General features: G+C 45.8%; 1 pseudogene; it reads right to left on the bottom strand.

Moving 5' to 3' along the window:
* Nucleotides 1–2538: 2538 nt before the first annotated feature.
* LOC141987503 (prostaglandin-E(2) 9-reductase-like) overlaps nt 2539–12382 on the bottom strand; it is a 32740-nt pseudogene continuing 22896 nt past the window's right edge.

Below are 12382 nucleotides of genomic sequence, written 5' to 3'. Positions count from 1 at the left end.
GTGGGTTTCTGCTATCTCAGAAAAGGAACCGAGGAAGAAGAAAAATAAGCCCTTTAACTTTGTCTCATGCCCATCTTTGTCTTGCTCAGCTACCGTCTTCTATGAATCACAGACAGAAAAGATCTGCTACATTATCCCCATGATGATGCCTGGTAGAGGGCTGAGGACATTAGTAGTAGTTCAACAATAATAATCCAGCCCATTTCCCAGCAAATGCAGGATTATTCCGTACAAAGTGTCCGTCTGGGAGAATTCAGATAACTCCCAATTTATCTTCTTAATGCAGAGATAAGAAGATAAGAAGAATGGGGAGCTGCATTGTAAGAGAAAGTTCCACTCTGTCATGTTAGGGGCTTTCCCTTCACCCTCTCCCCTGGTTCTTGTCATGCAGACAGAAAGCAGAAGACCAGAAGTCCGAAGTGCAGGCAATGCAATGTTTATTGGGGTTCGTTTCAAGCAAGCATGTCCATAGCTCTGATGCCGCAGAGCCTTTACCCATGTCCCCATTCCCACCTCCTCCTAACAGGCCCAAATATACCTGCAGTGTACACCCCTGGTCTCACCCCTTACAATTTATGATCATGTTCCATTTTGGAGGGTCTTGAGTCTGGGGGCTTGGTACCACGTCTTTTGTATCCCCTGGGAGGGGTAAGGAGTGAGGTTGTGTCCTGTCCAAGGCCAGGCCTTTCTTTGGCTTTTAGTGTGTCTTATGCCTCCCCCACTGTCCCCCTTGTCCCTCCTAACTGGTTGCTTGACCTTGGCTTGAGAGAGGAGCCAGGCAGCCTTCCAGTGTACGCCCATATATTACACTCCCACCATACCCAGTAACATTTTAGAGCTGTTCCTTATCTTTCTCATTGTACTAACAAACCCATCCAGCTGGGCAGAAGCAACGCACAGTGTCTTTGTTCATTGTTCACACATATTAGTAAGGATATAAGGGTATCAAAAATCAAACCCAAAATTTTATCTCAGGCTAACAAACAGGCCTATATACTAACACTTCTCTCCCGCAGCCCAGGTGTAGTGCATCACAGGTAGCTGGGTTTCTTGGCAGTTATGGGCCAGATCTATAGCTGGGGTACATTAGTACAGCTCCATTTGAGCAGAGAAGTGACTCTCAACATGCTTGAGGCAATAGCGGAGCAATGTAACATACCCTATCATGGCTCATTGCTGTATTCCATGGATCTCTATTGGCCACATTGTCTGTACTACCTCAAAATATTCTGGGCCAGTTCATGAACTGGTTTAAATTAGTGTATGCCAGTGAGTCAGATTCCTTTCTCAGCTGCACAGGTGTGACTCAGTGGTTTACTAAGAAGGTGGAAGTAAAAGGAGCATCACATCCCTTGACCTCAGTGGAGCTGTGCTGATTTACTTGCTGCAGAGCTGGAATTCTGCATTTAAAGCTAAAGTCTTGACCCTCCTTTGCAGTGGAAGAGAAAACTGGAGGATTCCTAGCTTTTCTGTGTAGGCTGCTCTGCGCCGCCTACATGTCGGCTGATGGCTTGGCCAAGATCAGAGAAGGGGTGGTGCTGTTGGATCAGCCACTCCACAGATCCACCAGCTGTTTCCTCTTTCACCCCAAGGGGTCAGAGAGCAGCAGTAGCAGACACTACTGCAGACTGAAGAGGTTGTTAACAGCCTTCAGTGGCTTTGCTGCCATTCCCAATTGGTGATAGAATGCTGGGGACAGCTGGCTGTGGTGTTGCCAGTAGTGCATGCTGGGAATTGTAGTCCTTGAGTTTAGAAAATCTAAGAGGAAACGGGACATGTGAGTGGGTTTGTGTCAAGACTGGGTCAAAGGCTGCTGCTGCAAGTGTTTCTGCAGCTGTGGGATTGATGTCTTCATAAAAAGAATCTTGTTGGATTTTACTCTTTTGGTCTTGGCCTCCAAAACTGCACACTGGCCTACATAGTGCTCGGGGTGGATTTGGCCCTGAGTAATATTTAAATAGCACGTTGCTTGGTGAACAGAGACTGCGTTATGTCTAATTTTTATGAAGCATTGCCTGTTTTTAAGATCTGTGTGAGCTAAGGAATCCACTTTGTGGGATTTTTAGTCTATAGTTTCTGTTATATTCAGGGTCAAATCCTGCAAGCTGCTGAATGAAGTCAACACCTGCCAAAGCGGACAGACCCCCCTCATTTTTCAAGCCAGCTCAGCCAACCACACTTTGGGGACCTATAACACCTCACACAGAGCACTTCTAAGGGGCCTGGGTCTGCTGGCTCTGAGAATGAAACCCCACCTAATTATCAAAGAATAGAGACTAGACTCCATTAGTGCATTACACAGATACTTTTATTTTTTCCCACTAGTAATCAAGTACCATTCCATTCAGAGACTGAGTTGTTTAGAATTTCTGTTTAAATGTACAGTGTAGTTCTCTTGACATCACCAGCAGAAGCTGGGCTTCCAGAACAAGGTGCTTCTCTAGGACTAATCACAGGAATGGGGCAAGGAGATGAAATGTATGTCTGGTTTTCCTTATGCATGAAATAAAATCAGGAACAGTGAAAAGATCCTTTCCATTATTCATCTATAAATGGAAACTGAGGCTGGCCCACAAATCTAAAAAGAAAAGGTAACATTTATGAACTAGCCACCTGTAACTACATTACTAGGACATCTGCGTGCAAAATGCAGGAATCTCAAAGAGTAGAGATGTTATATTTTCTACCTATCGTAGGGTTTTCTATAGGCCCATCACTCCACTATTTCAGCAGGTGAGTACTCTAATGTACAGTAGGTATTGAGATGACATTACATTACAGCAGAGTTTATACCTAATACCCGTGTTTATTTGGAAGTTAATGGAGGTCGGAGAAAACATTGGGTCATAACTGTCTGTGACTGCCTATGGCAGAATGCTGTTACAAGAGATAATTATTCTCAGTAAACTGTGAGACTAGAACAAGTAATAGTGGGCTTTGATGAAGATGGAAAAATTGTCTTTAAGATGCAGACAGGCCCAAAATGTAAAGTTGAGATCCTGATCTGGATCCAAAATGTGGGTGTGTTTTGGTTTAGCGCATTGCAGACGTAAAGATCAAACAATGTTTCATCTAGACCCAAACTTCTGCAAAGATCAGGATTATTAAGGTACGAGTTCAGTTCTCAGCTGCACCCAGTGGTACTGTGCAGATATGGAGGGGGGGTATCCACAAAGGCGAAGTTTGCAACTCTCTGAGCCTTGGGCTAATCCCCAAGGTGCTCTCTGCTAGCTGGGGATTGCTGGAGCACAGCAGCACTCTGGCCAAACCCTCTCCCCAGAAATGCCTTCAGTGTATCCCTTATGCCAAGGTCCTGGAGGGTATGGCAAAGGACCTGGCTCCATCGGGCTCTCCTCTGCTGGGGATATTCCTATGCGGATACCACTGGAACAGAACAGAGGCTCCAGAGAGGGGCTCTGGACTGATCCCAGAGTTTTAGTTCAGGTCCATCTCTAGTTTAAAACCTTGGAAATCTTTATAACCATCAGGATGATAAGACAATGACATGGGCATCTAAGGGAAGTTGTGGTTTTCCCTTCAAACTGGGAAAACTCAAGGCTAAATGAGGTAACCCACCACTAGGAATGTGTTGGGATAACAGGCCAAATCCAGGGTTCAGTATATCCAGAGGAACTCAGGCCCAGTCATTTCCTGTGGATTTTTACCAGAGTAACGAAGAGCAGAATTTGAGCCAATGAAATCACTCCTGCCTAACTGTGGGGGTTTGAATAAATGACCCTCCAGGTCCATTTCGCTGTCATTGTGAGGGCCGGAGGCACGGGTGTACTGAGTCCTTCCTATTCTCTGTGTGTGGCACATAAGTGTCTAGTCTCCTGTAGGTTTTAATGCTTTGGTCTGGTTTTGGTTGTTGGGTTCAGTGTGCAGGTGCTGGGCGGTGGTGGTAGCCCGTGATATACAGGAGATCCGACTTAATGATCTGGTTGTCCCTTCTGGCCTTAAACTGCATGACTCCATTCCAGTCCTAATAGCTATGATGCTAAGTACATCCTTTGTCATCACTAAGCTCAGTATATCACAAAACCTTATTTCTTCGTGGGGTGACCACTGCTGCCTTCTTTCTGCCTCTCCACAGAGTTCTAAAATACTGCAAAGTATTATGATTTACTGTTTTAAATGCACATAGGGACGGTTTTTGTTCATCCCATCAATGGTTTTCATGTCCTCCTCAGAGAGCTGGAGGTCAAAAACCTGACCCTGAAGACAGGATCAAACATTGGGTTATTCCTGCAGGATGCATGTGCATTTACAGAACCATAAGCCTCATGCTGAGCCAAAAGAAATGAAAAAAGGTATAATAATCCTGGCCTGCTCTTTCCACTGTATTTTAGATATTTCAGAGGTGAAGACAGAGGCAGATTAAGATATATTGGGGACCCAGGCACAAAGAACATTTGCCCCCCCCCCGGCTCCTGCGATGGGGCCCCACCCCCTGCTCCTCCCCTTCCCCCAAGGCCCCTCCCCCTGGCCTGGCCAGAAGCTGGGCCATGGTAAGAGCTCCCCAGGGAGCCTGGGCAACTGTGGAGAGCCCTGGACCCTCCACCTGCCCTGGGAAGCGCGCCCTGGGGGGCAGGGACAAGGGCTGGTCTTGGGCCCCCTGCCCAAGGCAGGTGAAAGGTCCTGGGGTCCCCACAGCTGCCTGGGCTCTGTGGGAAGCTCTTACCACAGCCTAGGGCAGTAGTCTCCAAATTGTGGGGCATGTCACCCTAGGGGGTATGGAGAAATGTTGGGGGGCATGGCAGGGCCCAGCCCTACCCCCCAGCTATGCTCAGGCTGCACCCAGCCCCAGCTGTGGCTCTCCTCCTGGCTGCACCCCCACTCACAGCCCCCGAGAGCAGACCCAGTCCCACTCCTGGCCCTGGGGAGGGGGCACAGACTACGTAAGGAGGGGCGTGACAGAAAAAGTTTGGGGATCCCTGGCCTAGGGTGACCATATGTCCCATTTTGGCTTGAGACATCCCAACTTTTTGAGCAAAACGGGGCATTTTTGCTCTGGCCAACTGATCGGTTGGCAAGAGAAAATGGGACAAATGCCCAGTTTTGCCAAAAAGGAGCGGGGGAGGGGCGTTGAGTGGCAGGACTTGGGCCAACCCACATGGGGGAGGGGAGAGGGCCAGCTCTGCACAGGGGAAGAGGTGCTCGTGGGAGCTCAGTGCCTCATGGGGAAGGTGAAAAGGGAGAGGGGCTTGGTCGAGCACTGTGCCGGGTGGGGGTGGGGGAAGGCCTTCAGTGGGCTTGGGCTCGCTGTGCGTGGGGCTTGGGTGAGCAGTGCTCAGCCAACTCTGCCTGAGGATGTGGGGGACTATGCATTGTTCACCAGACACCACCTCCACGGGCTTTTGGCTGGGGTGGAGGCGGGACCTCAGGGGGAAGAGGAGGAGCAGAGGGCTCTGCTAGAGTTCCGGCCGCTCCTGTGGGCCCCCCAAATTGGCCAGGGCCCCTGTTTACGGGCCCTGTTGGCCCATACGGTAATCCAACCTTGGGTAAAGGGTATGTAGCTATGTAACTGTTGTGATTTTCTTTTCTGTGCATTTCACCTTTAAACTTCTAGGAATCTGCTGTCTGCAGAGGCAGCTGCCATTTTGGGAAATAAAGGGCATCTTACAGAGGATACACACACTGTGCTCTCTCATGTAGATGTTCTTCCTTGTTCTTTCCCTTATTGTAGAATAAATCAATCAGTCTGATACTGTATGGTTTGCTCCTTGGGTATGGAAAATAGAACGAGGGATGCCTTACGCTGATTTACCTGGGAAAGAAGTTTAAGATCCTCGACTAAAGTGGACAGACGAGGGCAGAGAAGAGTTTGGAGAGGACCCATGGTCTAGGCAAGAGGCTGAGGGCGGGAAAGGGGCACACGCCTATTGGAAGATCGTTTGTCTTTCCAAAGCTCAGAGGGGCCTATATTCCCATCTGATGTCAAGAGTAGCGTTAGTCATTTTGGGAAAGGGCTCCACAAATTAGTTGTTCCCTCAGAATTTTGCCTTTGGGAGACACAAGGAGGACTCCATGGTTCCCCTCCCCCCATATTATTATTTGTTCTCTAGTGGATGCCAAGTTACACAGTTCAAATATTAAAGTGGCAAAAGCCTTCTCTAAGAATAGAGAACCTGTCTGAGAACTGCACTACACAATGTCTGATAGTTCTCTGGCAGAATCCTACAGTGCCATACTGTACAAGGGCACAAAAGTTCTCAGCCTTCTACAGTGTCCCATCAAAATCTGCACAGAGGGAGGTGTCCCCCTCATAGTCTTCTCTCTCCCCGCCTACCTTACCTGGAAGTTTTCTTCAATACACTTTCTGGTGAAGCTCTTGAAGAGGACCACGACACCACACTGTAGCTGGTAGCGCAGGGCTACTAGAGCGGGGCTTCGGTTATATTTTTTGGCAATTGCACCCAATACTGGGTCCTCGAGCAGAACTGGGGTGCTTTGGTTTATCCTACAAGGGAAACAGAGAAACAGGGAGCATTTTGGGGATCAGGAATGCAGTCATCTCAGCTTATTGAGAACAATGCCTGTGCAATCTGAAGATAACCTACTAGGTCTTTTCCAGCTCTCATTTTTATTCTATAACTCTATAAATACCAGATATTTTGAAGACAGACGGTACCTTCCTCTCCCTCCAACCCATTTTTGATGTTCTAAACCTAGGAGCACAGTTCAGTTTCTTTCTGTACCAGTTTTTGTCTCTCTTTGAGCCCAGAGCACAATAAGCTTCGAGGAGGATATCTTTGGATTTGCAGAAGGCCAGCAGTTTGCTTTGGTGAGGTAAGGGTGACACTCAACCTGCAGAATCAGCCCCCAACCCAAAATTGAGATTTTAGGTCATATAAGCAGCAGCAGTCAGACAAAAGAAACAGCAGATGTTATGTCAAGGGGATACAGAATGTTAAAATATCGAAGTAAATTTCAATAAAATATCCTTCAATTAAAATACAGCCTGGCAGTGCAAGTGACCATGGGGTGCAGTTTAGATGATAACAAATCCCAAGAAACAGTTTATCTAGTAAAGGACAGTGAAGCCAATACACGCTGTATGGGGACGGGCTTAATAAAGACTTATAAACTGAGGGCCAAATCCTGCTTGCCTTACACGTGCGTGTAGTCCCACTGACACCTCATTAAGTCTTCTACAAGCAAGTTTTGACCCATTGTGTATTGTTACACAGCTAGGATAGGGATCAAAATCATGTCCTGGACCAACACTGCCATTAAAGCCATGCCTATTAGTTGTAGTGAGATAATTACTAATAGATGTTCTATGGATCTGTACTGGGACCAGTTGTAACTGTCGATATGGACGAGATGGCACACTCATTCTAAGCCCGTATTTTCAGGGGCTGATAACTTCCTCTAAAGTGGTCTCTTGGTCTAAAATGTCTCATGCTTGGTCTCAACTCACAAATGAATTTTTTGGCAGGGAGGGAAGAAATTGAATCAAAATCAGTTCAGTCATTTTTGAGTTGTCTAACTGTGAAACAATAGATTTTTTCTCAAGATAAGACATTTTACTCTTACCTATTTTAATACTGAAATTTAAGCATTTAGATTTACAACTTCAAAATTACCTTCTACCTATATATAATCCTCCGTGTAGAAATTGTGCTATACTAAGTTTAAAAAAATATTACTTGAGAGGTAAAATTACTTTCAACTACTGACTATGGGATGCTGTGCATATCCTGTGTCATTTTGCTTATTATATGTAACTCAATTCTTTCCCTTTATCCAGCATGTATAGAATACATCTAGGTAACTATGTGAAAGGTAGGCAAATCAATTAGAAAGTCACATTTCTGAGTATGAGTTTGGATAACCTGGTAATAAATCATCCTCACATTCGAAGTAGAGAGAGGCTGGTGCTCTGAAAGTCCATTCCCATAGCAGGGGAATGAGTAGCAGGAGAGGATCTCTGGATGTTCAGGGAAGCAGCTGCGTCTCTCTTTCTCCTGCCACTCTCAAACACTGTTTCCTTTAAGGGTATTTTCTACTTTATTCTTTCTTGATTTGCATAAGTTTTTCCATGAATTTAGTGATGGGCACAAACAAAGCCCTTGTTCCAAGCTCCATAGCATTATGGGGTTTTTTCAGAACTTGAACCTGAATCTGTATATGCTAATGGCCCCCGTCTTTAACGTCAGCTGGTCTCAACACCCACAAATTCTGAAGAGTTCAATATCAGGGTCTAACTGTTGTGGCTTGTGTCTACTTGAAGTGGAGCAATAAGGAAGTTTCCTTTTTGATTTAAAAGAAGCGCTGGACATTAGCTCCTGCTGAGAAAGACATTCTGGAGTTTCTGCTTCCTTTAAGGATTGAGGTTCTTCCCCCATAAATGAAACTCTTCACTGACTACAAGTTCTGAATTTCTTCTAACTCAGTATTTTTAGGTCTGCATTCAAAGGCCAGAGTTTTACCTGGTTTAGAACAGTTTTTTACTTGAGCCCTGGTTTTTTTTCAGGATCATTTCCAGCTGTCTGATGTTGAAGCTGGACACTCCAATGGACTTCACCAAGCCTGTGTCTTTACATGCATCCATGGCCTGGGAAAAACAACAATGGCCAGTTCCATTATCACTGCTGGGAGTATAATTTCCATGAGACTAGAAAAATTATGCTCAACTCGGCTCACTCCATATAAAATTATTCCACCAAAATATCATTACACATACAGTAGGGGAAGTTTGATTTGTTCTAGAAGAAAACTCTGATTTAGAGACAGTCATTTTCCAACCATTCATTAAGGCATCAGATCTCCATCCAATCCAGTGAAATATAGTCATCTTTTCCCCCCAGTAGAAAGTAGACAATCTGGCTACTGCCTCTCTGAGTCGCTTTCTCTCTAATTTGTCCCTTACACATACAGAACCTCAAAGACATAGCGATACCCAATCATTGCTAGTGAACAATACAGAAATAAGGATACCACATAAGTATGGGACTATGAACACCACTTTAAGAGTTTTATAGTGAAAAAATAATTGAGTATGAAAATTAAAGGGAAAACACAAGAAATACTGAAGGAGATGGACAGGTACAGTGATCACTGTTAGAATGTCTGTACTTACTGACAGTAGCCATTCTGTGGTGTCCGAGATACGCCAGTGTTTCCCTGCTCTGATAATAGGAAATGACTGCAGAGTCTCAGATCACAAGAGTGCTATGATAACAATGATACTGTAGCCAAATCCTGTTTACTTTTTACATTTAATAAAAAAAGCTTGCTAGAGTCCACTGAAGGGAAGGCACATGTCACAGGGGAAGTTTTAGCTCTTTCCTTTTAAATGAGGGAGTTTAGTTAATGCTCCTGAAAATGAGGAACCAAACAGCAGCAATTAGAACCAGGGATAATGTGAACAGACACTGTGCTAACTTCCCCAAAGCTCTGTCAATGCACCTTGATTCTGACCTGATGCCCCTTTAGATTTCATTTCTGGCCTCTCTTGATATAGAAGCGCCAATTATATTAAACTGACTGATGGATTTTGTAATGTGGGTAAGCAGGGCTGGCTCTAGGCACTAGCTAACGAAGCACGTGCCTGGGATGGCCCCCGTGAAGGGGTGGCATTTCGGCCAATCTTGGGGCAGCGCTTTGCATCTGATGGAGTCCTCATCTTGGCTGACTCTAGGGCAGAATATTTCATTCCTCCTCTGTGGAAAATATCACCTGTAAAGCCGAGACTGTCCCTGACAATGGCTTTGGCAATACACCTGTCCTAAGAACAGGGAAGTCCAAAGCATCTCAAAGTGTGGTTCTGCTCTACAAAGTGATTCTGTAAAAAAAAAAAAAGGGCATGTGAGATTTCATGTTTGTTATCTCTCAGTGATTTCCTCCTCAAATCTGCTCAGTTCACACATAAAAAAATATACTTCACTTAACTAGCTGCCCTGAACACTCATTGAGGGTCTGGATTATGCACTGTTGTTGTACTACTTTAATTCTATCAATCAGTCTGACACTGATGTAGTAGACCTCTCCTAGTATGATGGGTCTGCTCCCACAGCAGTCAAGAAAGGGTTAAAGAGCTTCTCTGAGCACAGCCCACCGCACCTATGAGGCTTGTCAAGCCTGGCGAAGGGCACGTGATTAGAAAGGAGAATGCTGGCTCAGTCTGGGTGGGACTCTGGAGCTCCCATGATATAGGGGTTGTCCCCTCAGGAAACTGTTTGAGTGCACTTGCCTTCTGGGCCCCCTGAGGAATTAGAGGACTGGCTTTTCTGTACTTTAGTTTTTGGAGCCCTGGGACTTTGCCTTGGCTGCTTCGGCTCATAGGGGATAAGGAGCCCAGATCTGCACCCAAGTATCGATCTTCACTCTGTGTGAGACTTCAGGGACCTAGTCTTTTTTGTGGGCTGCAGAAGTATTTTGTTTTTTTTCTTCACTTGGATGTCTGAGATGAGAGAGATGCCCTTTCTTGCTCCAGGGTGGTGCCAGAGAGGTATCACTTATCCCAGTGGATACAGTTGTGCTGGTATAAAAGTTCTTATAGCAGTGTAGTTTATTCCCAAAAATTAGGGGAATAAAACACACCAGTATAAGGCACCACTGTACTGGTATAACTGCCTTCACTCTACGGGTTGCACTAATTCAACTATTTTGTTAAAGAAATCACACCCTTAACTGACATAGTTAAAGTGGGACCAAAACTGTATGCAGACCTGGCTGAAGTCTGACAGTTGAGCTGGACTCAGGGCTGGATTAAGACCTTTAGACCTAAGCACTGAAAAGATTATGGTGCCCCCCCCCATATGTAATTCAAAATAAAAACAATACTATACTGTAAAATAAAATTTTATTTTTCGAAATGATACAAAACTTACATGTATGCTGAAATTAAAATAGCTTCTTTCTAGATTTTCTGATTGCAAAATTATGGATAAGTTCATTGAAACTGACTCGACGAAGCATGTCCGCTTCCATACACAATAGGGAAAGTGAATCAAGTCTGTCCTGACACATTGTTGTTCTCTGAGGGTTTTTTATTCTTTTCAGCTGAGAAAAAAAGAGCGTACTGTGGAGCAGTTAGTAAATCATCAATGTTAGAAAAATACGTAGTGCGATCTCTACATTTGGAAATACACATTGTATTCCATCTTTCAATATTGTGTCATGAAGATCAATGTGATTGAATTTCATTTTTCCTGTTTCATTAAACTTTGCATGCTGTGATGGGGCAAGGCCAGAGGGCTATAGAAAAGTAGTGGGAGATAGATATATCAGCTCCAGGCTAAACAAATCCCTGGTACCAGGATAAGTTAAATGGCAGCTGCTTCAGGTCAATTAAGACACCTGGGGCCAATTAAGAACTTTCCAGAAGGCAGGGAGAATGCTAGGTTGATTGAGACACCTGAAGCCAATCAGGGACTGGCTGTAACTAGTTAAAAGTCTCCCAGTCAGTCAGGTGGGGGCAGATGTCAGGAGCTGTGGGAGGAAGTTGTGCTGTTGGAGAGACTGAGCAGTACATACCATATCATGCACAAGGAAGGAGGCCCTGAGGTAAGGGTGAAGTGGAGCTTGAGGAAGTGAGGGCTGCTGTGGGGAAGTAGCCCAGGGAATTGTACATGTTGTAGGATTCATAAAGGTTTATGCGCTTGGCAACATTCAGGGCACACCCGGAGTGTTGTGTAGGAGTAGTGCACACACAGCTCCTTTCAAGGGCATCAACCTTGGAATCTCGCCAAGATGATATGAACCATGGGAAGCCTCCCAGGACTGGGCTCAAGGCCCGAGAGCAAGGAATGCGGTAGATAGAAATTGGTAAATAAGAATGTTAAACAAAGCCAGTGTATTCCTTTTATCTGTTGGAGAATGTAATGCGCGGGGGGAGAGAGAGAGAATAAAGGGGAAGGTGGAAAGCTGACAGGCAGAAGCCCGTTAGAGACCAGCCTGCTTGCTTGCTAAAAGCTGTGTTCTGTCTTGTCATTGAACCGCCACAACTGGCGCCCAAACGTGGGGCCCTCAGCACTCACCTCGCCCGGCAAGGGTTTCAGACGCGTCACTCATCCGCTTCGTGGATCCCAGTGAGTATTTTTCGTTGTGGTAAGTATGGGAAGCTCCCTCTCTGCTTTGCAAGTGCAACACCGCAATGAGCTACAGTATTTGCTGCGTAAGGCTCAGCATGACTGCCCCACTCGAGAACTCACTCTCCTGCTACAGGAGGTGAGTGCCCAATGCCCGTGGTACCCTGAAGCCAGAACCCTTAAGCTAGCGGACTGGGAGTGGTTGGGCCAGACATTGCACAAAGAGCCTCGGGCGCCCGTGCAGGCTTTACATGCCTGGCACCTCTGCCGCGACGCGATACAGCGTGTCGCCTCGGACAGGCCCTCCCTCGCGAGGCTGGTGATCTCGCCACGCCCGTCCGCTC

Source organism: Natator depressus, chromosome 1 (assembly GCF_965152275.1).
Source record: "Natator depressus isolate rNatDep1 chromosome 1, rNatDep2.hap1, whole genome shotgun sequence".
Classification (NCBI taxonomy): Eukaryota; Metazoa; Chordata; order Testudines; family Cheloniidae; genus Natator; species Natator depressus.
The sequence above is the reverse complement of the archived record's forward strand: the minus strand, read 5'-3'. Positions and strand labels throughout refer to the sequence as shown.